This window comes from Periplaneta americana, chromosome 4 (genome assembly GCF_040183065.1).
Source record: "Periplaneta americana isolate PAMFEO1 chromosome 4, P.americana_PAMFEO1_priV1, whole genome shotgun sequence".
Taxonomy (NCBI): domain Eukaryota; kingdom Metazoa; phylum Arthropoda; class Insecta; order Blattodea; family Blattidae; genus Periplaneta; species Periplaneta americana.
The window spans coordinates 136282834-136307353 of record NC_091120.1 but is presented as its reverse complement, the minus strand read 5'-3'; the positions used below and the strand labels follow the sequence as shown (position 1 = coordinate 136307353).

General features: G+C 36.3%; 1 protein-coding gene across 4 annotated transcripts in view; it reads left to right on the top strand.

Moving 5' to 3' along the window:
- The window catches only part of mof (males absent on the first), a 324099-nt gene that overhangs the window by 88228 nt on the left and 211351 nt on the right, over positions 1-24520 (top strand). The window contains exon 8 of one of the 4 annotated variants that reach the window (XR_011331773.1): positions 5938-10375. The exons of the other annotated variants lie outside the window; for them this stretch is intronic. The gene's annotated coding sequence lies outside the window, so the exon portion shown is untranslated. Of the gene's footprint in view, positions 1-5937; positions 10376-24520 lie in introns of those variants that run through there. 4 annotated transcript variants of the gene reach the window in all.

The window sequence follows — 24520 nt, the reverse complement described above, 5'->3', positions numbered from 1 at the left end:
AGTTGATTGCTCTTCCAATTTTGAACTCAAATGTTGAAGATCTGAATGAGATTCCAGTTACCAATATCCTAGAACATAATGAAATTTTTAACTGAAATTGAACTGATGATTTCTGAGGCTTTTAAATTACATGAAATAAAGTTCACACCCGAAAAACAAATAATTCCAATCATCTACACACAAAATTTTAATTTTATTTATGTAGATTATAATTATATATAGCCTACAGGATATTTCATGAAGATCGTGCAATGCTCTAAAATCTCATTTCTGACATCGCTGTGAAGAAAAAAAGTGCATATATACACATGTCCGATTTTGAATAGTTTTGGATAAACCTATGGTTTGCTTCCTTAACACAGAATCTTGTGAACTTAGTGCGAAATTGATTAACTTTCATTAAATCTGATTGTAGCAACACAGAGCTTCATGACATCAGGGTCAAGGATAGAGATAATGAAACTCCCAACACCTCTGTGTATGGTCTGTGGGTGACACAAGAGCTCTCTTCCTGAGTTCGCGTGTGTTTCGCAAAAACTTTCATTTCATTTTCCAATATTGAGTATGCAGATATGATTTAGCTTATGTGTATAGCTTTTGTAATGGGACGAATATCAAAAGATTTCCAGATCGTGCAATGCTGTCACGTGGTGTTTTGTTCTCATGTTTCAGTCACTGAGGGATAGTGATTCAGTCCCCAGTGCTGCGATGGCATATGAGCATGTAGTTGCCGAAAATAAAGAAGACGCGAAAATATTCTTCATATGATATAATGGAGTCCATGTATCAGGAACATATCCAGATGACTGGGTGTTCTCAAAGTAGGGTATGAAGAATATCAAATGATGAGGGAATGTAACTCTGTCATTTACAGTGAAGTTCAAAATCTTCAGCCAGAGAGGTCTATACTAGACGATTGCGTAGGTAAATGGTGATATTCAGTAGCAATTTGTGATTATTGGTCCATACATTTTCGAGGGTTGTTTATGGGACAAAGATACTTGGAATTTTTGCGAGGGGAATTACCACCATTATTGTAGAAAATACGTTGATTATGCAATAATTAATGTACTTTCAGCATGAATGCGAGTCCCCTTGTTTTAAACGGGAAGTACTAGATTATTTAAATGTCAGATTCCCAGGAAGTTGAATAGGTGGATAGGCCGTGACGATTTCTTACCTTGGCCATTAGACTATTGTTTGTGGAGATGGATAGTGTACAATGTGGGAACACTTGAGAAGAGTAGTTGGTACAACATATCTACTTATCAGCTAAGGAGATTCATGCCATTTTAACATTCAGGCGAGTGTAACTAAAAAAAAAAAATGACATGCATATGTTTATATGAGTTTTTTTCATCACATTGGTGTCAGAAATCAAATCATAGAGTATCAGTATTCCCTGTTTATGAAAAGTAGTGTAGAAAATGTTAATCCTTAACTATACAGACACATTAATTTTCTGTGTCTTTCCAGTAAAAAATCTCCATAAAAATTGAAATCCATTTGTGACTCATTCATACGTTAGTTGAGACTTCAAAAAATTGTACCAAGTGGAAGTGGGGCAACGTGCAAAGAAAGAGTACATTTATTTTGACATGTTCGTCTTCCTTGTGCCAACAATGTCAGGCAGACTGATTTGTAGCAATATTTATGAAATTCAAGATGAAACTATACGTGACGAGGTTGGAAGCCCTGAGGAAGTTGTGGACCCTAACGAAAATAGTACTGCACACCCAGTATGTCAGCCGTCTCATTGACAAAAGCGAAAAGAAATAAACTTTGAAGATGCAGTGTTTGAGTACATTAGTGATGCTAAAAGTCGAACATTTCAGATGAAGACGATGGTGATAAACTATTTTTATTGTCCTTGCGTCCAATGTTTAAAAAATTATCAGAACACAATAACATCTGGGCTCGGGTGAAGATTACACAGATACTACAACAAGTTCTCACAAGGCCATCAGTGCCACCACCTCACTCTGTTCCCCAGTTCACATTAAGGCAACAATATCCATAACTATATTTTTCTGTCTGTTCTACTCTCAGCCATCGTTAGTCCCACAACTAATTCAATTCCCTCAAGCTTCTTCACTGACTCGATATTCCCCGAAATTCAAATACATCAAGTAACACAAGTGGTGAATGCATTGATGTGCTTACACTACTTTAACATATTTATCATGTAGGTAAATGATTAAATATACTATGTAAATTCTGCACTAAATAAAGTGCGTAATTAAGTGATGCTGATTATATTCTCTTACCTTAATGTTGCACGAGTGGTGATGTTGTACAGACCCAGAAACAAAATTTGGGCCACATGAATTTCGTTTCTGAGTCTGTACATGCCATGCATGTTTCCTCCTTCCTTATTCCATCCTTAACAATGTTTAACATTCAGAGAAATGCAAAAAATTTATCCTCACGGAACCTTAGTAATGGATATAAACTGTGAAACTTGCCACAAGACAATTTTTCGGTATTAATGGGATGCAACCTGAATATCTACCTTTTAGTTTTCTTCTTAAGATAACGAGGTACAGCTACTGCTAATAACACATCATTTATGACAGACATGTTATTAGTTCTGTGACACTGGTCCTTTCACTCCAGTTACTACCCTACAACTGAAGAGGCAATTTTCGTCTCACTTTTTTTTCTAGGGTTGCCATGACCATGTCACAGGTCTGCTCGGGCTCCATCACAGACAACGCAGTTACGCAGCAAAAACACTCCGCTTAACGACCTGGTCACAGGCATATGACCAGTTTCATTAAAAATAATTGATAATAACACTGCGACCAGATTGCCGCGTACAGGTCTGGTTGTAGGCTATGGGTGTGTGTCCCAGGAGACAATCCAAGCCTCTCTTGTCACTTGCTTATAGTATAAGTTTGACCAAAATTATACTCAGTTACAGCATCAAACACAGCTATTTTAATATGTTTCTTCGTTATAAATTTGTCTTTGGAGCACTTGCTCCAAATGGCACTATGAAGTAACTCGTTTCCATTCTGAATTCTGCTCTCCAAACATCTCTCCAACAAATCATTTAATGGTAGTCTCTGAAATATGGGTAGTATTTTCTGGACAACCATACCAGACATGGATTATGCACATTATTTTTGTGACACCTGGTGTTTCATTTTTTCCAAGTACCCGATTATAGAAACACAAACTATTTTCTCCTGTGGGGCATTTGTGGTACTCGGATTTCAAATCAGGGAATGGCAGTGGTACAATATGGTGTAGATGAATTAAATGAGGATAAACAAGGTCCGTCTATGCTTATCTTTAGAACACTTGACATAAAGTTGTCACATTTTTTTTTTTTGAGTTTAACATTTTCGACTCGATTGAGTCATCTTCGGAAGCTATGCCCTTGAATACATAAATACATATAAAGTAGAGTGTGCATGTGTATAATCTTGATATAATATAACAGTAAACAAGTTGCAAACTTCTGTTGTAAGATGCAATTGTAAAATCTGATAAAATATGATTAAAATTAAACATCAATGAAATGCTTATATAAGCTGTTGCATCAGTAAAATATTAAAATGAAGTGCGGACTACAACTTGTTTAACAGTCTGTGGCAATGGATGAAAAACCACATGATTCCAGTGTAGTATCTTGTGTGGAGATTAAACACAACTGCAAATAATGAATATTGTATGAGAAATGTATATCAAATAGATATGCAAATCATATGGTGGGCCAACATTAACAATTCATATACACAAGTTAGAAGTTACGAAATACAGTAGTATTGTGTGATGAAATTGTACATTAACAAATGCTTAAAACTGTTAAGTAGTATAAGCGTGATATGATAGTTACACTGACTGATATATAATATCTTGTTACAGCTTCGCGTAACGAAGTATAGACGTAAGTGCACGAAACAGTTGCTATTAGAAATCTAAGATGTGCGTGTATGAAAACTAAAATAAGTGCATTTGTAAATTGAAACAGTGAAATGATCATTACGGTGGTGGATCTGATGTCTTTGGTTGCTGGAAGGCAACTGTTAGGGGCGCTTCATTCACAAAATTTACAAAGTTTAGGTAACAGCAGAGGGTAGAGGAGGGAAAGTTGGTTATAGGCTGATTGAAGAGCACGTGGGTTGTGTGCGTTCATATTAAAGAATGGATTTTGTAAGTTGGGTACTTGTTCGTTAAAGAGCGATACGCCTGAATTACAAGCCCGAGCTATATGAAAATCTTCCTCAGCATTGATGTAAGAGCTATCATTTAGAGGAAGAATAATGTGTAAAGCCTTGTTTATACTAGTTAATTCGTGGCCTTGCTCAATCAGATGGGTAGCAAATTTGGACTTTCTTCTATTATGTCTGAAATCAGAAACATGCTCGCTGTACTGTGTTCTAAAATTCCTGTGAGTCTGGCCAATATACTTGCTAGGGCAGTTCTTACATTACAGCATATATATATATATATATATATATATATATATATATATATATATACCTTTACTTTGATATTTGTCTCTGGTGTGTAACTTGTTGGGGATGATATTATTTAATATTTTGTTTGTACGAAAAGGTACATTGATACCATGTTTTTTGATGGGTATTTTCATATTGTATTTGTTCCTAGGATTTTAATAAATTGCGTTTTTGTAGTATTTACAAATATTACTTATGGTGGAGTCCTTCAGGCTTCCATCTATTCTCTCTCCTAGAGTTGTACTTTACTGTTTCTCTGTTTTCACTGAATTTTTAAGAGCAGTACCCATCCTCTTCACAACATGATTAATGCATTCTTCCTTTTTTTAGAATGAGACTATCTCCATAAACATTATTCTCCTTGAAATGAGACATTGATTTACAAACTCCATCACTCACCATGATTCCATATCTGAAGCTATGCTGCTCTGATCTCTGTCACAGTATTGATGCTGCTGTCATTTCCATGTCTATAGATGATCCAGTATACCCTGCATCACTGAATGGCTTATGGTCCTGTATCCAAAAGTAATATTCTGAACTATTCTCACCCAAACAGTTTTTGCTAATTTCACACTTCCGATTATACTTTGAAATTACTTGATAATTAACAGCATACCCAGTCTTCACATATATTACACAACCAACTCCATAGTTAGAAGTGTGTCCCCTTGTGAACCAAGTACTGTCCTTGTGCGTCGAGCTGGCAGAGAAAGTTAGTACACAGGGTGGATGGGATTTGCAACAATAATAATAATGGTTTATTTTAGCTGGCAGAGTTAAGACCATAAGGCCTTCTCTTCCACTCAACCAGCAAAAAGTATACATATGTATGAATTTACAAGCTACAAAGAATACAACAATTTGATTTAGATAAAAGTTATGCGTATACAAGAATTACTTATGAATGAAACAGTAAAATACTATGAATTATTAATTAAACAATGAAATACAAACACTGTTGCAGAATTGAGGACTATTTTTGCAAAACTTGCTAACTGCAAAATTTGCAAAATTGAGATTTTGATGGATTTGTTAACACAAGGCAGGCCTCTACATGATGTTCAAGGCGTCATAGTAAAATTGGGTTATTTCTCTTCATTGTAGTGTGTCAAAGTGTGATCGTTTTTTCAAAACTTGCATTCTGCTATAAGTGAGAGTTACACCAAAACTTGCTTACTATAGTGTTTTGTCTCTCCTGTAAAATTTGGTTTTTTCAGTTAGCAAGTTTTGAAAAAAGGGTCCTCAATTAAACTAAAATACATAGAATGTTAATATATTTTAAATAATGTTAGGTAATAGGAAGAGATTATTGAGAGACAATTTTGAAAATACAGCACTATCAGGATCCATGTCTAAAGAAAGAAGTTGCCATATAGTCAGTGACCTTTTAAGTCAGTATAATTAGAGTGAATTGCTAAGAAGATTATCCTTTAAGCTATTTTTAAAAATGTTTGTTGTCTTGCAGCCCCTAATACTTTGTGACAAGGAATTCCATTGTCACGAAGTGGATACTGTAAAAGATGATGAATAACAAGATGTTCTATGAAGAGGTATACTTAGCGAGCCACAGATAAGTGATCTGGTATTTGCGTCGTGATTAGAGTATAGATAAGAGAACGAGGCGAAAGGTAATTTGGTGTTGAGTTGTGCAAAATTCTAAAGAGTAAAGTCAAAGAGTGTGAAGTTCTACATTCTTTGAGTTGGAGCCATGAAAGACTTGTGAAGGATGGTGATATGTGATTGTATCATCAGATGTTGCAAATGTATAGTAATGCAATAATAACAGAGATTCATAATATTGATATGAAATAACAGTAATACTGAATATTGCAAGCCTAGCACTAAAAATTGAATTATGAACTAAGAAAATGTGGTAGTATGTGATATGAATTAGTGCTTACATATTAACTATGGCAGATCAGAAGCTTTTACAATTTTATGTTTCACATTTCCAATTTTAAGAAAAATAATGTGGTCCAGACATTTGTTAGTCCATATCTCGTGATGCAGTCTTTCAGTAGTACATGCTGGGATTGCGTTAAATCTTCTCTCAACATTACACCCGATTTTTTTAACAGTTTTTTATTAATGAGCACTTCTATTCTTTTGCGGTAGTTTACAAATTTGACGATCACCAGTTGAGGTTGATCTCCTTGCCTCGACTCCTATCGATGTCACTCACCACCAGGTTGACATCGACTTTTGCTGCGACTTTGATGACAATCTGGTGTGTGTTCTCGTTGCTTTCTTCCGGAATTCCAAATATCTGGAGACACTGTCGGCACTGATACTGCTCTAGGGCAACCTGTTTTTCTTCCAACTTCTTTTCTAGGTTGGCGATTTTCTCATCATTCTCACGAAGGGTTGCCTCCAGTTTCTCGATCACCTCCGTGTTGCGAGCAAGGGCTGACTTCAGCTCCGACACTATCGAGTCCTTTATGAGGTTGGCAAGACCCGTCAATATGGTGGGATTGCGCCAAGACTCCTCAAACACACGCTTCACACAATTTTCAATACTTTCATCTTGTTGCCTGTTTTTTCCACGAATTAGCAGGAATTATGAAACAACATGGGTAGAACAATAAATACGAAAAATAACAGACGAAATGCAAATAAACCATCAGAAAAAAATGCCAATGCCCGAGCTCAAACTAGCATTACTACTCACTGTCTGCCATGACACCTAGCCATGATACTCTATTCTAAAATCGTTAGCTGGTACATCTTACTGCAGAGAAGTGAAGTCAGACATGAAAGTATCATTATTGTTTATCATCATCATCAGTGTCACTGATACTAATATTAACATCACTGCTGTCACTCTTACTGTTGCTGTTGCTTCCTACATGAATAATGAACTGGTTGATTATATCTTCCATAATCACGTCACTCTCCCAGTATTTGTTTTCAAGGTCTATCATATGTCGACAATAACCACTCCAATCGTCTTTGTGTGTTGCAAGTAGGTTATCAATGTGATACTGAATTTCGTTGGGACTGATCTATTCAACAAGTGAAAAGAGAGTGAATTTTCTCATGTTGTCACAAGGTACACCATGCCGTCGCAAATAGGAACTCCAGCATTTCCATCTTGCGAAATGACTTTGTTGATTTGCTTCCATCGTATGGAGCATTGTCCATTACTATAACAGATAACACAGTTAATCACACATTTCTCGAAGTTTTCCGAATTCATCTGACCGTGATAATTGCCTGCTGTTGTGCCGGCTTTGTATACGAGGTCACATTCTTCAATGAAGCCATCAGACCCATCCAGGTAGACGACAACGAATCTGTTAAAGGCATCAACAAAACTCATAATACCTGCTACTCCCATGTTGCAAGCATTTGCAGAATGTCAGTTTCGAGTCCACCCATATTTCCTTGTATAATGGCAGTTGACTTAATATAAAAATATCAACATACATGCCCAACTTGGAGTCAGGCCACAAAGGGAAAAGCACTCGAGGAGGGGAATTCAATCCGTTACTATGGATTGGATTTCGGCATAACTCAATGCTGAGAACACTTGGTAAATAGAACCAAAGACCTGGGTTCGATCCCCAGCGCCGGAGCGAATTTTTCTCCTCTAATATTAATTGTTACCATAACATATATTCTGTTGGACCAAAAAATAGTAATCTTTATGTAGATTGCTACATTATGAAGTTTGTTAGGAAGAAATTATTTAATTTATTGTTGGTGCAGAAGGCAATATTTATATTGTGATTTTTGAAGAAGATATTGAATTGGTTAGATATTTGTCCAAAATAGGTCATACAAGTCCATGTTTTCTTAGGATTAGGGGTTACCGGTTTGAGGGAAGTGTATTGGTTTTTGAATAACTTGTTTTTGCGTTTTTTGAGTAAATTATCTATTATATGTTTATTGAAACCATTATCTTGAGCTAAAGAGATAATGTAATTATACTCTTTGTTAAAATTGGATTTACTTAAAGGAATAGTCAATAATCTGTCAGTGAGAAAACGAAATTTACTAATTTTATGAACCTCAGGATGGTTGGAAAGACTGTGTATAGAGTGGTTAGTGGAGGTAGGTTTACGGAATATGTCAAAATTAAATCGGAGATTTTTTTTTTATAAAAATTTTGACGTCTAGAAAGTTTATTGACCAGGTTAACAGCTGGTTCAGAGATAAACTTTATGGTGGAGTGCAAGTCATTGAAAGAATTGGTAATATCATTGATATTATTGTTATCCTCATAAATGACAAGAGTATCATCAACATATCGAAGATAGGTGGAAATATTGTGCCTTAGTAGGAGATTTTGTATATGCCATTTTGCTAGGTCTTGTAGAAAGATTTCTGGGGAATGTCCACCATCAGTAGTGTGACACATTTTTTATTATTGCATGAAATTTAGCAAGTTATTTCTTATTAATCTCATTCACCAAATGTATGTATATACTCTTTGAGAACTTGCAAAGTCATGTACAATATTTTGTTAACAACGGTCAAACTTAATTAATCCTACCTTTATTTGTTTACACGTCAGTAGTGTGACAATTTTTAGAGTCATGTGAAGTAGTAGAAAACAATTTCATATGTTACTGCAAAATTGAAAATGTTGGACTAATTATAATGATTGAATACACAAATATGAGTCTTTCAATATATCTTGCTTAATGTTTTGTTTAATTAACTACAACTGTTTTAATTATAAAAAATATTTCAAAATATAATGTGCGTCAGTAGTGTGACTTCCAATTGCATTTTCTATTTGATGTGCAAGACAAGTGTTCTTACAACCAGGGACACACTCTTCTTTACTTGTGATGAACTGGACGCTTCTCTGGCTCTTACGGACTTCAGGGCGAAGATACTCTTCCAACTCACTAGAGTCCTGAGGAAAATATTTATATTTGATCTTATACGCTGACACAGCAATCATATGATGAATTTTTTGCGTGCCTGTAACAGGTAGAACATTTTCCCAAGCTTTATCCAGTTCCTGCCTCACAGAATTTATTTCCTCACTCTTAACATAAAGCACATTTACTTTGAGTGTGCTACAGGCTCGAGCAAATGTTTCAGCATCTCGCATGGTTTCATTTCACTATAGCCAATACCATCAACAGCACCTTTGCCGTGTGACGTGGCAAAGAATGTCCAAGTCAGATTGGACAGATTGAACTGTTCTTTGAGAAGAGTAATGTTTGAAAAGTTATATTTGCACTTGAATTTGAATTGTCCAGCTCACTCATCAGAAAATATCTGAACATTCTTCATCTCTTCATTTTTCTTTTGATGGTCAGAAATTATTACACGTAAAAACTGAGCAACAGTGCATCGGTCATGCACGTAGATCTAAAAACCCAGGTTCGGATCTCGGTGCCGGAGAGAATTTTTCTCCCCTGCCCCGATCCTTCATCATAGAATTCCTGATGCTCATTAGGTACATAAGGGAGTAATCTAGTAATGTTGTCATTTATTTTTGTCGCTTTCACTGGAATTTTTGCCAATGGATTGCATATGCACGATTTGGTGGAAAAGACAGAATGTGTGTTTCACGTTACCGTCACTTGGGATAACATTGGCCCAAATATTTTACCATTCTAAGAGTAAACGTCTGTAATTTAAGAGTTTGCTCCTTTATCTTAATGAATATTTTTATAAGGGGTTCTACATGAAGCAATAATGGATCCTGAAGCAATTAAAACATTTTGGTTTAGTTTTATCTGAGTTTACATATTTTTAAAATATTGGGTCAATGTTACCTTGACATGGGGTAACTTTGGCCCAACTTCCGAACTAGCATAGTAAGCTATATTAAGGATAATTTTGGGCCAATGATACCCCAAAACAACTGCTGGTTTACCCAACTGATACGACATAATGCATTGCATTGACACTCACATGACTTTTTTAAATAATAATAATAATAATAATAATGCATTTTTTATTAATAAAACATAATTTTAAGGTTGCAATGAAAATTATTTTATTTTATCTTACATCCTGCAATAGAACAAACTTCAATATAATTAAGACTACAGAACACCTTATAATACATTTACATAAGCTCTGGAATGGAAAATATTCCTCTCTTTCCACACATTTTTGGCGGATTAATTCTTGTCTTTACATCACTCCATTTGTACATCAACATGTCTTTCTTGGCTGGCCATTTCCAACCTTTAATTGACTTTGTCATGCAATCAACAGTTGGACCTTCTTCTTCACCTGATGGCAACTTCTTCACGACGCCAGGATACTGTTGATCATCATATTCCACAATGACAAATTCTCCTTCTTTCAGATTTTGTTCTAAGTACCTGACAAAAGTCCCAGCATTGTCTTCTACAGAAAAAAAAAAAAACATATCTTTGTTAAAATTATGTTATATAGTTGTGAGAAAGTATAATTCAAGCCATGGTGCTGTGGGCCAATGTTGCCCCATTCGTATACCAAAACTTACACCTTTCCCATTTTAAAAATGTACAATCAATATGGCAAAAAATATATAAACTTTAAAACTTAAATTACTTTACCAGACATATTTATAATATTCCTTGGTACTTACCTGATTTTTACCTCTCAAAATACCGTTCAACCATTCAAAAGTTTCCAGAATATATTTTTCACTAAGAAACAGCTGATCCACATGAAACAGTGCTGCTGCCTAGTGTTAACTTTTGAAACTTCTTTATTAATTGTTTTTACCGACTGGAGCTGCCATCTACACAGTACAATTGAAACTACTTACATAAACCACTTTTTCTGAGAGATATAAAAATTCAAACATATTTTCTGTTGGGCCAAAGTTAGCCTTAATGGGCCAATGTTACCCCAGTTGATGGTACCATCAATAAACTGGGATGTGATTATACATCCACGTAACTGGCTATTGTATGAAAGCTGCTTCATTGTGTCTGATATCAAAATATACTTATTATCTCGTGGAACCAACTTCGGTGCAGTTTCTTTTATACAACATTGACCACCAGTTCTTCAAATCCAAAATGGCCTCAATTTGGACTTAACATGCCTCAAACTTCGCAGATGCGCTAATTTGTATGATCAGTTCAGTTATTTCATGTACAGAGTACAGTTGATCATATCTTCTAAGGGGGTGTTTGATTGTAGCAATATCTCTGTGGCAGGGCAGAAAAGAATGACCTCTTACAGGATAGAATTGCTCGATTCTTTTAAATTGACCAGTGTTTGTTAAAAATATGAGGAATCTTGCTAAAGTATGGTTCTTATTCTGCCCTGCACAGTTGTCAGGAAACAGATGTAGCTCTGTAATTTCAGAAGGAATGTTTTGCAGGTAATTATACAGGAAAGAACACACGCCATTACATATTTTCTTGGCAATACCCTAATGATAAATGCATATTATAGCTTTATTTTTTCTAATGTCATGAATACAAAATATGTCAACAGTCTGCTGCTGCAAGTAAAATGTTTCCTGGACAGGAATAACCGGTAAATAAATATTCTGCATAAAATCTATTGCAAGAGATAGTACATGAGGTTGATCTTCAAGTTTGTTATAGAATTCCCCAGCCTTTCATTTGTGCACCATTGTCTCAGCCAATGTACACCGTTTTGCCTTATCATTAATATGGGGATGTCGAAGTTTAACTTTTATCCAGTGTTTCACCGGTAAAATAATTATTATTATTAACATCATCTTTGCACAAATGCAGGTTCTTAGCAAAAAGGGCTTCAGTCCTGGACTGAATTCCTTTCTGCATAGAACTCTGAGCCTGATGCTTCAGTTTCAGTCTTTCCAAGCACTGGACTGAATACCTTTCTGCACAGGCCGATGGAGCCACCCATAAAGATATGATTTCCATAGATATCTCGTTTTTCAAAATTTATGACTGAAACCCTTCTGCATGGGGTGATTCAATTGGGATGACCTGATCAGAGACCTTGCAGTGAAGTTCCAGGGTATTGCCCCTGGAATGCACGCTATATGGTAACAAAGGAAAATGACTTCTCATATTCCAAAACTGTGAACGCTTTTTGCTGTATAGACACCATTTTGAAAACTATGCTTATGCTGCTGTCTGTCTACGTGCGCCAGAGTTACAACAATGGAAAAGTAAACTGTCAAAGTTTTTCTTTAGATTCATGAATATCACAATCATATTGCATCCATAGTTTTCACAAATATTTGACTTAAAACCTAATGAATCATTTGTAATTGCCCTGTACTTCCAACCATTGCCTTTCCTGAACTGCCGCATAACTGTTCGCTTTGCAACACCCTACTCGTGCTCATGTCACACACTCATCATTTCCTTCGGTATTATACTTTGGATTTTCTCCTTCAAGATTTTTCTATTTCTCTCCTTTGCTTCTACTCCTATGTCTGTGTCTTTATGCTATCCAGACACTCTTCCACACTGAAGACCAAGTTGTTTATCTTGATTTTATTCTTAATAATCAGTCTCGCGAAATGGTCATTCCTACATAACAGTAATCGACAGTAAATATGCGAGTCATTTTTCATACTGCAACAGAGTGGGGCTCACTCTGACATCGTCCATTGGTTCAGTATCCTCTTGGTTTATTTTCACTTCACTCGATTTATGAGTTCGTTTACAGCAATACGATCGCAGTCGCGGTTAAGTCGGCTGCCAGACGTCATATAGTCTCGAGGTAGAGGACCTCTTCCGAGCGCGAGGGGCATGCGATACAAGGCTGAACATCTCTGGAACCTGTGTCCACAGGTTCAGCGAGCAGGGATGATCAAGTGGCGTGATCTCGAGACTTCGGAGCCAAGCATAGCTGGCTCTCGTGGATCGTAATAGGTTGTGGTCCAGGATGATGCAGCCAGTATACTCTTCCCTCTGTGTATTGGAGCACTCTATGCAGTCAAGTCCATTTAGTTGCAAAGCCAGCATGATTTTGTCGTGCCTCTACCTAGAGAGCCCCAAAGTCTGTTGACTGGCTCATCTGTCTCTCTGCCACATTCTCCTCCAGGAAACGCCTTCCCGGCAAAACTTCCATCACCTGGTCGCTGGAGGACCTGCCCATAGGCATTGTTCCTCTGGCAGCGGAGATTGAAAAGTACCTTCTGCATGAAGATATTCCAGTCTTAGTGATTGTTCCTCATGTAAATCCGGAGACCATTCTTGATCTCTTGGTTTCTTCTCTCTGTTGGGTTAGCCCATGGATAGTATATGGCGGTAGTCAGGTGTCGTACCTCCCAACATTGGCATGCTCCCTTCCATTGTTGTCTGATGAACTGCCTTCCATTGTCTGTGAGAATACTCTCTGGGTACTCATAGCAAGGGAAAAAGTCTTTCTATAGGAACCAGACAATGGAGGGAGCGATGGAGGAGCTGAGAGGGTATGCCTCAACCCATTGAGAAACATATCTGTTACCACAAGTAGGAAATCATTTTCCTCTCTTTGTGCAGGGATATGGCCCCATCAGGTAGAGTGACAGTGACCGTAGCGTTTCCTGTGGGTGATGAGACGGGACTGGTTCTCGAGGTGTGGATTTTACATTCTCACTTACAAGGCAGGACCTCATTCATCTTCATCCAGTAGTAGCCCTCTGCTTCGCCATGTGACTGGCATCTTGGTTGTCATTGTATCATCACAGTATATTATATTGCTGGTTGTGCGGCACAACAAATTTCCACCCTTTTCTCCTAGTTCTACCCCTCTTCCAGAGGGCTTCATTTTCTACTTTGTGAGAGTTCACAAAATTTTCGTTGGTGGAGGAGCAGCAGGATGCATTCAGCTCGGCCAGCTGCGTCCTTTGTCGAACCAGTTCCTTGACATGCGTATCCTCTCTCTGTGCCTGCTGGGCCTCTTCATATAGTGAAGATCTCGTGATTTTGCTGAGATAAAGAGAGGGAGGCGACACCGATTGGGCCATTTCTGATGGGAGTAGTCACTTTCACTCTTCCGCTTTCGAGAATGTGCTGGATGCTGGTGAGTGAGAGAGCATCAGAAGTTCATTTTCCCTTCTTGGGATGTGGGATATCTCGAACTTGAATTCTTGCAATAGCAGCGCCCACCTAGCAATCTTTGACCATTGCTCTTTCATTTGCTGCAACCACGTAAGTGCCCTGTTGTCGTTGCAGAGTTTGGGGAGCAGGTAGTGATTCCCATATGATTGAAGATTGTGTGTACAAAAGTGTAGTTGAATATTTCTAGGCATGTAGTAATCGTAGTAGAATGAAAATTGCCATGGTTATACAATATTTCATTCTGAATTCGATGGTGTAAAGGACAGCTAACTAGATTTTTGTCCAAGTGCAGGACAAGGTCATAACTGATAGCCTGTTTTCCCACTCAAACCTCAAACTTCAAGTGCACATTACTCCTACAAAATTCACTCATATCCCTTTTTATTATTTTTAAGTTGTCAAGTAATGTATACAGTAAATTCTAAACATATTTAGTCCAATATTTCATCTTTACTGAAACAGTAAAAAATTTTAACTTTGATTAACAAAATGTATCATTTTTTCAATGCTATATATATTTTTTTCTTATGTTATGTGTGTGAATTTCATAAACCTTTTGGTCTATTCTGTGGAATACAGGCTGCAGAAAAAAATGTAAAAATGTAATGTAAATACATTTAGTAGTTTAGGAGAAAAATGCACTTAAGTTTGAAAATTTTTAACTTACGAAAAACTACATTAAAAAAAAGTATGTAATTCTGAAGCTCCCAGTACCTTTAGAATATTCCAGCTGCATAATCCTATTGATTCTGCTTCTCCTGAGACTCTCTTTTCCTTTCTGGATCATATTTTGGATTCTTGCCTCTTTTTCCATACTTTGTGCCCTTTTGTTGGCTTTTGAGAGTCATAGCTTATCAATAGTCATTAATGCACACTTCATATTTTCACTTACTGTCAAGCCCATTTATTCAAGTAACGTATCCCATTAATGCCCAGATTAAAAAAGGAATTCATAATCATATAATTTTATAATATTATAATTGTTACATCTTACTGAGTACAAATACACAAGAATTTCAATTGTGTCTATGACCTGTATGATATAACATACACTGGGCAGTTACAGTATCAGTTTCATACAAATACTTAATAGGCCCCTACAATGTAAGAAAGGAATTTTGAACTAATATTTGAACAATATATCCATGTCTAATCACTTTAATTATTATTTTAGATACTTCAACAACATTTTTTTTTCGGTTTTCTTCATTTTATATGATATTTTAGGAAACAAGTATCAGGATGAAGATCAACATTACATTTGACGCAACATAATTTAGCAAATTTCCCATGGTAAGCACATCTGCGCCGAGTGTTTTACCAGACAACTAGGTGATCAAGTCTATAATAACGTATTTCATTGAGAACTTGGTTTCTCCCTTTAGGTGTTACAGTCTTAGAAATGCCTATTATTGGTGTTGCAAGCAATGACTTTACAATTTGTCTTGTGAATTCCAGCAAAGATATTGCCTTCTGATATTGTCTGTAGAGCATCTACAAGTTGACTTCTGATCCGTTGATACAAAATCTGATAAGTGGCCAGTACCATTTCTTGGGCCATAGTCAAAGTCGATAGAGTCCTCTCACTTTGCCAAACATGTCCTCACCACCTATACACGCATTATATATTTTTATAACTTTCTGTTGTTGAACAGTGATTTTTCTCTTATCCTTAGTGCTTCACTGTGAGCATGAGCCTAAAGAAATTACATCTAGTGTTGCTGCATTTGTTGCTATAGTGGCCTGAGCATTGTCATTCCATTGTCAGATTACTAGATGTGTCTCTGATGGCATAGCAAGTACCTCTAGCGGATTTTTTCAGATCCTTTGGAGGTGCCTTTTCAATTCTATCAGCTGTTATAATTCCAAAGCACGTGATATTTACCGCTGAAAATTTGTACAATAACCCAAAGGAAGTGAAATAATTGTCTATAAATAGTTACTGTCATCAGGTAGCAATCCAACACAAAGCATCTATGTAATAGCATTTCCTAGAGTCACCCCTGGTGCTTGTTTGACTCTCCCTGTATACGGTTCGAACTTTATAAGGTACCCTGCAGGCGTCGTCAAGCATGAAGGCTTATTCCCAGATCTGATTGTTTTTCAGTGTATGAATTGCTTGATACTATGACAAAAATATGGTTCCATTGCTTCGTCAACTGAATATGAATTTGGAACAATGTCAACCATGTTCTGGAACATTTCATTTAGACGATTGAAGAGGGGCCTAAGTTTGTATATTTTATCATTCTTGTCAATTGTTTTATTGTGATTGAAATGAAGGAAATGATGAATTGTTTCAAATTTGTTTCTGGTGTTACAGTTTGCAACTAGAATGTTATGGCTATTAGGACGAATCTCCCAGTACATTCTTCGCGAAGGCAATTAGAGATATCGAGACAATCAAAATGCCAAGGTATTGATACATGTCTTCCATAGATCCTATGATATATGGATAATCTTTCATTACGGCATATTTTACAGTTTCTCGAATTGTGTGAGTAATACACAACAGTAAGCTAAATGCCACCACTGTCTAGAGTAGCCTACTGACTTACCCTGCGCGGAAGGGATAATACGTCAGTATTCCGTAGTATACCCCTTTGACCTCTTTCCAAGGGGTTGGAGTTAAACACCTCTGCTCTAGGCTTATAGTTTGTAGGTTTTTTGCCGTCCATTTCACACATGCTCCAAGGAAAATTCATCTAACAGAATATACAGAAATTGATATCATTACTGCTCAGCGTATGATATATCATACCATATTTAGAAACTGAAATTGCTATGCTTCTATACAAAGATACATGTACGCCAAATGTCCTGAATTATTCACGAATACCTAACAAGTAATATTATCACTAGTTTCATAATTCATGATATAATTTATATTGAAAATAAGTACCTTTATTCCAATCAGTGTTTTCTTTTCTTTAAGATCCAAATTCGAAACCTCATACCAACAAGAGAAACGATCACAGAGCATTCAACAATGCCTGAATCTTAAACCACATCCATGTACTGCCTACATGAAAAAAATTGTTAACTTGAAGTCAAAGGGAAATGAATGAAAAAATATTTCTCACCCCGTATTTTTAATCATACTCTGGGCATTAATGGGTTAATTCTACTGTAATACCCATCATTATAGCAAATATCATATCAACCTCTATTTAGAGTTTCTAGCTTTTAGGCACTCAATCCCAAATAACATTGTGAAAACTTTCATTTGGGTTCTGTGTTTTTCCATGCAGACATTTGCTTGGCAAGTCATCTCGGGACATCTCTAAAAATAGGCTAAATTGTAGTAGTATTGCCTCTGGTGGTGAATGTTTATGTTCATATTTCTCACCTTTCATTTGAGCTTTACAATACCCATACCATGAATCATCACCAACAGGACAAAGCTCATGCTGTGGAGTATCATCATTGGATAATTTATGAAAATAAATAGCCCAGATGGGTTGCTGCATGTCTTTGATTGTTTGACCTGTGCTTCTTCTAATAGCAAGGCCATAGTACTGCTGGAGATCAATCTAAGTGTCTGTCAATCTACCCTATCTCATAAGTGACTTACCATCAGAAAGAGTTTTCCCTTTCATGTTCTTTTTCAATATTCTGAGTCTAGACCGCGTTCTTTTCTGGACATGACCCACATATTCTAACTTATTTATGTTAATGTCCTTATCATATACATTTAATTCTTTTACTTTTTAAAATCCTTTAGAATCCTCATCACCAAGATAAGTAGTGTACTTCACACTGTACCTATCAATAGAATGACGGAAGATCTCTACCACTCCAGCTTCTGTAGTGAAAGTTTCTGTAACATCATAATGTCATGAGATTTCCATCTTTCACTCAGTTCCATAGATATTACTGATTTTAATCCTTCAACATTCCATAGCATGATCTGAAATGACTTGGGTGCTATATTGTTGTCGTGAGGTCTGGTTAGTTGGTGTTATGACCTAATGGAATCGGAAGGGGCGAAAAATCACTCCTTCTGGCCAGAAATCCGGATTGTCTATTACGTCCTTGTGATAGAAGTGAATTGCTATTCTATGTGCTTTGTTTTGACTTCTGGAGGGTGGCATAGACTTACAGAATCTAACCTTAGAAGATTAGAAAATATTAAAGCCAGATACCTCAAGCGTGTCCTCCAGATTTCAAAATCTTCGGAAAACAGATTAACGTACATAATCGCCAATGAATCATTCTTTCTGGATGACATAAAACTGACCTTCGGACTACCAGACACCACTGCCTCTCAAGCAGTCCTGCAAGAAAGCGAGAGAAAGCACATGAGATCCCCAGAGAACTCTTCAAAACTGAAACCATGAAAACCGACATATGGAAATGGCCCAACTTCAAGCTGTGACACATCTACACCCGTCTCACTGTTCACAGATTCCATGGAAAAATCTGCTCAACCAAGGGATACCACGCACCAAACGATGACTGCAGATGCCTACTCTGTGAAGACAAATGCACCCACTACCACCTGACAAACTGTGCAAAAAGACAAAACCAATCAGTTGTTTTGCAAAAGACTGGTGAATCACTATTTGTATTCCCATATGCTCTTTTCTTTTCTCTGTACACATTGTGTTTAGTACTTAATAATAAAATGTATTGGTTGCACTCACTCCTTTTCCATTGCATATCACAGCATAAACTAACCTCGCAATAATATCATAATATGATCGTAAATACTGAGATGACATGGAAGAAATACTATAATTACAATTTTATTACAGCATATGAGGTGTGACAAAGAAACCAGATTCATGCTATAACAAAAATCAGACAATCGAAATGTTATCCCCTTCAATGTAATCTCCTCCCCGATCCCTATACTGCTGCATGCGAATTTTCCACTGTTGGAAGTAGTGCTGCAAGTCATCTTGTGTTATGGTGTTCAAGAGTTGCATCGCTTTTTCTTTCATTGCATCCATGAACTCGAACCTGGGTCCTTTGAGTGTAGACTTGGCTTTTGGAAAGAGAAAGAAGTCTCACGGTGTTAGGTCCGACGAATATAGTGGATGTTGCATCACTGGAATGTTGTTTTTCGTCAAATAACTCTTCACAGATAGCGTGTTGTGTGCTGATGTATTGTCCTGGTGAAGGATCCATGAGGCATTCTTTCACAAGTCTGGTCTCCTTTGTCACACGTTCACGGAGGGTCGTCAAAACATCTTTATATTAAACCTGACCTTAGGCACCCAATCAATGGAGCTAAGCCTCCGGATATCTAAAAAAACAATCATCATTGCTTTGAATTTCGATTTACTCATGCACGCGTTCTTTTTCCTAGGGGATTGGGAGCTCTTCCAATGCAAGGATTGTCGCTTAGTCTCTGGATCATATTGAAAAATCCAAGTTTTGTCACATGTAATTACATTTTGGAAGAAATCAGGATCTTTTTCAGTGTCAGCACAGCAATTCACTCGATGTTCTTTTTGCTCGGGTATGAGGATTTTTGGCACCACTTTAGCACACACCTTTTTCATGCCCAGATCGTCGTGGAAGACCTGTCTAATACTTTCCTTATTGATGTTGGTACTTTCCTTATTGATGTTGGTAAGTTCCGAAATTTCTCAAATACTCAGTCGACAGTCTTCTCTCTAGCGACCGTCTCCACATTTTCTTGAGTTTTCACAGTGGAAGGACGGTCTGAGTTTGGATCGTCCTCGACGTCTTCCCTACCCTCCTTAAAACTCTTAAACCACTCGAAAACTTGCATACGAGATAGACACTGATCACCGTAAACTTCTATCAACAAATTGTGCATTTCTGTGGCAGATTTTCCAAGTTTTGTGAGGAATTTGATGTTAACACGTTCTACTTTAGCACTCAGCATTATTCTGACGAAGCTCAGACACATGATCCGCTTCTAACACCGGCCATGGCCAAACTAACCGCCACACGTGAATGAAACTTTGTGTGAAGGGAAGTCCACAGGTCAATGCCCTATCCTGTTCTTCCTCTTCGACGTGGCCGGAAATTAGTAATAAAATCAGTCCAGTTTCTTTATTTCCACACCTTGTACATTTAATTTACATGATAATCTCCTTCTAGAACTTTTGCACTCACATACATTTGCACTGTCTTCTGAGTCACATTGCTTACACTTACTATACCTATTGAACAGTTTTTCAGCACACTCAAATGAACAGTTACATAACCACTATCACTAATAATGTTTTTATCATTAGAATCTGTAAACATATGCTTCAGTTTCTTGGCAGATGAATGCTCCAAAGCAGGATTAGGTCTAGTTAGGTTAGGGCTTCCATCATTACTATAATTATTTGAACTACTTATACACTTTGCGACTGCAGTAAAAACCCAATATAGTGTGGTTGTTGGGGAAATACTTAACTTCCGCATTACAGCTGAACTGCGATACATCAGAAGTGATTGTAGTCCATGTGTAAAGGAAATGACAACTCACATAGAGATGGGTAAAGCCGGTACTTTAATGCACTATAACTCTATATATGAATTTAACTAATGTAATATGCAGGGAACGGATTTATATGGACTAAAAATATATGAAATATGTAAATATATATGTAGTTATTTTTACCAAAATATGGAATTAAATATGGATTTTTACCAAAATATGGAATTAAATATGGACTTAAAATTATAAAAAAATGACTATGTACGTTAAATATTGGTACATTTTAATCAAACTAAACAAAAAATATAATGGACGTACCTTATCTTCCAATGTGGTTTCAACAAAACACAATTTTTATTGTCTGTTACCATAACAATAGGTTACAAACATTTCTTTCAAGTGCTGAAAAGTGAATCTTCTTCTATTGTCTCTGAGGATAGATTTATACTGACTAAAAGAGCGTTCGACGTCACAAGAAGTAACTGGTACATAATTCAATTTCACAATGTCTGCTGGGGATAAGTCCAAGTTAATCTTCACTGTTGATTCACCACTCATCACAGCAACAACCTTTTGTAGTTCTTCATATCCAGGGTTTTTTGAAAGTACAGTGTCCACCTTAGCTCTTACTGCATCTGCAACTTTACCTCTACCATGATTCAGTTGTTCCACAGTACTATTTATAATTTCAAAACTTTCAGATAGTGAAAGGTGCCTATTTTGGAGACTTTTGAGCGTTTTTATGATGCATGAAAATGTATGCTGAATGTGAGCTAAGTCATTCTTCACACTTATGTCACAGGTAACTGTTTTCGCAGTATCAATTGAGACTGCATCTTCAGAGTCCAATGCAAGGAGAACATTGTTAATAGAGTCTATATGTTCGGCATAATATTCAACTGCTTCTAGCCATGTACCCCATCTAGTTAAAATTGGCTTTGGTGGCAATGGAATTTCAGGGTACATTTCTTTCAACACGTTAACTCTACTGGGAGCTTTGAGAAATACTTTTTTCACTGATGAAATCAACAAATCTACTTTAGGGAAATTGTCTCTGACCACTTCTGCCACACGATGAAATGCATGCGCCACATAAGTAAAATGAGTCAATTTAGGATATACAACAGATAATGCTTGTCCAGCTTTGACCATATAAGGGGCAGCATCGCTAATAAAGAATAACACATTATCGTACATAATACCCTTTGGCCACAGGATACCCATAGCTTCGTTGAACAGTTTAACTATAGTTTTGTTATTGCACTTTTCTAGAACATCACAATGTAAAAGAATTCGTTCAGAATATTGTTCACTTAACAAACCGATAACTACATTACCAACAAGTCTACCTTCTTTGTCGGGAGTCTCATCAATGGAAACCCAAATTGAACTATCTTTAATTTCATCTCTTATCTTCTGTATTGTCTCATCGTAGATGGATGGAGCATACGTCTTCCTAAGTGTTGACTCATCCGGGATTGTATGTTGAGTATATTTTTCAAGGAATTCCCTGAAGACCTTATTCTTTAGTTTGTAGAGAGGAATATCAGCAGAGATGAGAGAACGGCACAGGTCGATGTTAAACTCAGATCTTACATTCGATGTTGTTGGTTGTGTTAAAAACAATTGTCTCTGCTTGGAATTTAGTTGTTTGTTGGCCTGATGTTTACTAGTTGTAATGTGTTGTTGCACCAGGAACTTTTGTGTAGATGACACTGCACACTGACACAAATTACAAAATAATATTTTATTGTCAGTTGATAAACCATCTTCTTTAAATTCTGAAATGTAACTTGTTAGTTTTGATTTTAAATTGACTGAATGACGTACTTTTGGCATATTTACCGTCTTTATAGTATGATTTACAAAACTGAACCTATGTGTACTCTGACTGGCATTTAACTGTTGAGCTGCACAACTGAAGTCTGTCAAAAAATTTTAAATTAAATTAATACAGTTTTGTAACTTACTTTCCCATTGTTGATAGGACTGCTAATTTTCAAATAACTCTGATGTTAAAGGGATTACTGAACATGTGTTTAAATCTCTATTGTTGAAATGTATTTTTAAAAGTTAATGGAATTTTGTTTTGTTTTATTGTTAAACCTAATATAATATGGACTGTTTTATATGAAATATGGAAAATATATGGAAATTAACGAAAATATGTACTAAACTCTAAAATATGGAAAAATATGGAAAATAAAAGTAGGATTTTTCAACCCTACACATTGTGAAACATAAAGATAATGCAAAATATAAATTATATTAGCTTTATAAGTAAATATGTATTTACATATAAATCCTTTCCCTGGTAATATGTATTGTAATATAAATTAAACACTCACCAGTTATGCAGTTTATTCCATAAAACTTGTTATTGTACTGTTTTTACCAATAGTTCACTTCATTCTTTATAAACTATCATGATTTTTACACTGACTTTAAAAAGTCCGTAAGTTATGTTTGGTGGTCTAAATCACTGCATTTCTTCTCAACACATTGTTTTATATTAGCAAAATGGAGGAGATGAACACTGTTTGGTTCACTTTGCCTTTCCAACCAAGATATTACATGAGATAAGATATCATCACTTCAGTAACACTTGGAATATTGTCTTTCTCTACAACAACGTTTTCATCACTGCCATCTTCCTCGTCGTTTTCTTCATTTTCACCACCATTTTCATTCCATATAACATTTATGATGTCTTCATCGGTTACACAATCTGAAACCAGCTTGCTGCTGTCAATTTCGACCCACTCATTCAAGTCATCAATAGTGATGCCACGATGCAAAAAACGACCTGCAGACTGAAAATCATTGTGAAGTTAGAGACGGAGCAATTTCCATTGCCCACATCATCTTGAAGAGAACATTTCTTCCAACAGTTTTGGATTGTAGCCAAAGTAATATTTCCCCATGGTAGGCCTACAGAATAAGCAACTTTTTTCAAATTGATTGATTTAAGGAAAGTTTGCATGTCTTCTTCAGAGTTCACTTTCATCGAAAGAAGACAAATTAAACACACAGGACCTTACTCAAGGTCTCAGCAGATTTAGTATGGGATCTGTTAGTATGGAGATCTCTTTTATTAGTAGGAGATTCCCCCATTGCAGTTATCATTGCGAGGCGTTTTGCTCTCCCTTCCCTGATGCCATGAAGACTGCAAAATGCCATCCGGCATACAAGATGATTAGCTGTTCCTACAGATACCTAAAAATACATAATAATATACTGTACGTACAGTTTCATTGAAAAAAAAAAAAACTCTAGTCTAGCAAGGACGAATTGAACACTTTGAATATTTTATGAAAGACTTCATAAAATCAATAGCAATGTTTCATTTTAGCTATGATTGGTTATTTGTTTAATGTGGCGTATATAATATGAAAACAAAAAGTATTTGACTACTTCAGTTTACTTTATACTTCATAGTCAAATTCATTTGCAAATGTTCTTTTGTTCGTGGTCTTCGGCAGGAAACAACACTTGGTGACATCAGTCCACAAAGATAACATTAAAATTACTTAGAATAGATGCCTTTTCTGTTTCACTGAACTTATCACAACATTTTCTTTTGCATTTGCAACTAGGGTCTAACATTCTAGCTGGATGTATTTTTTCTGTGCTTGTGTATTCTTCTGTATTGCTTTTCCATTTTGCTAAATTTCTTTTCCACT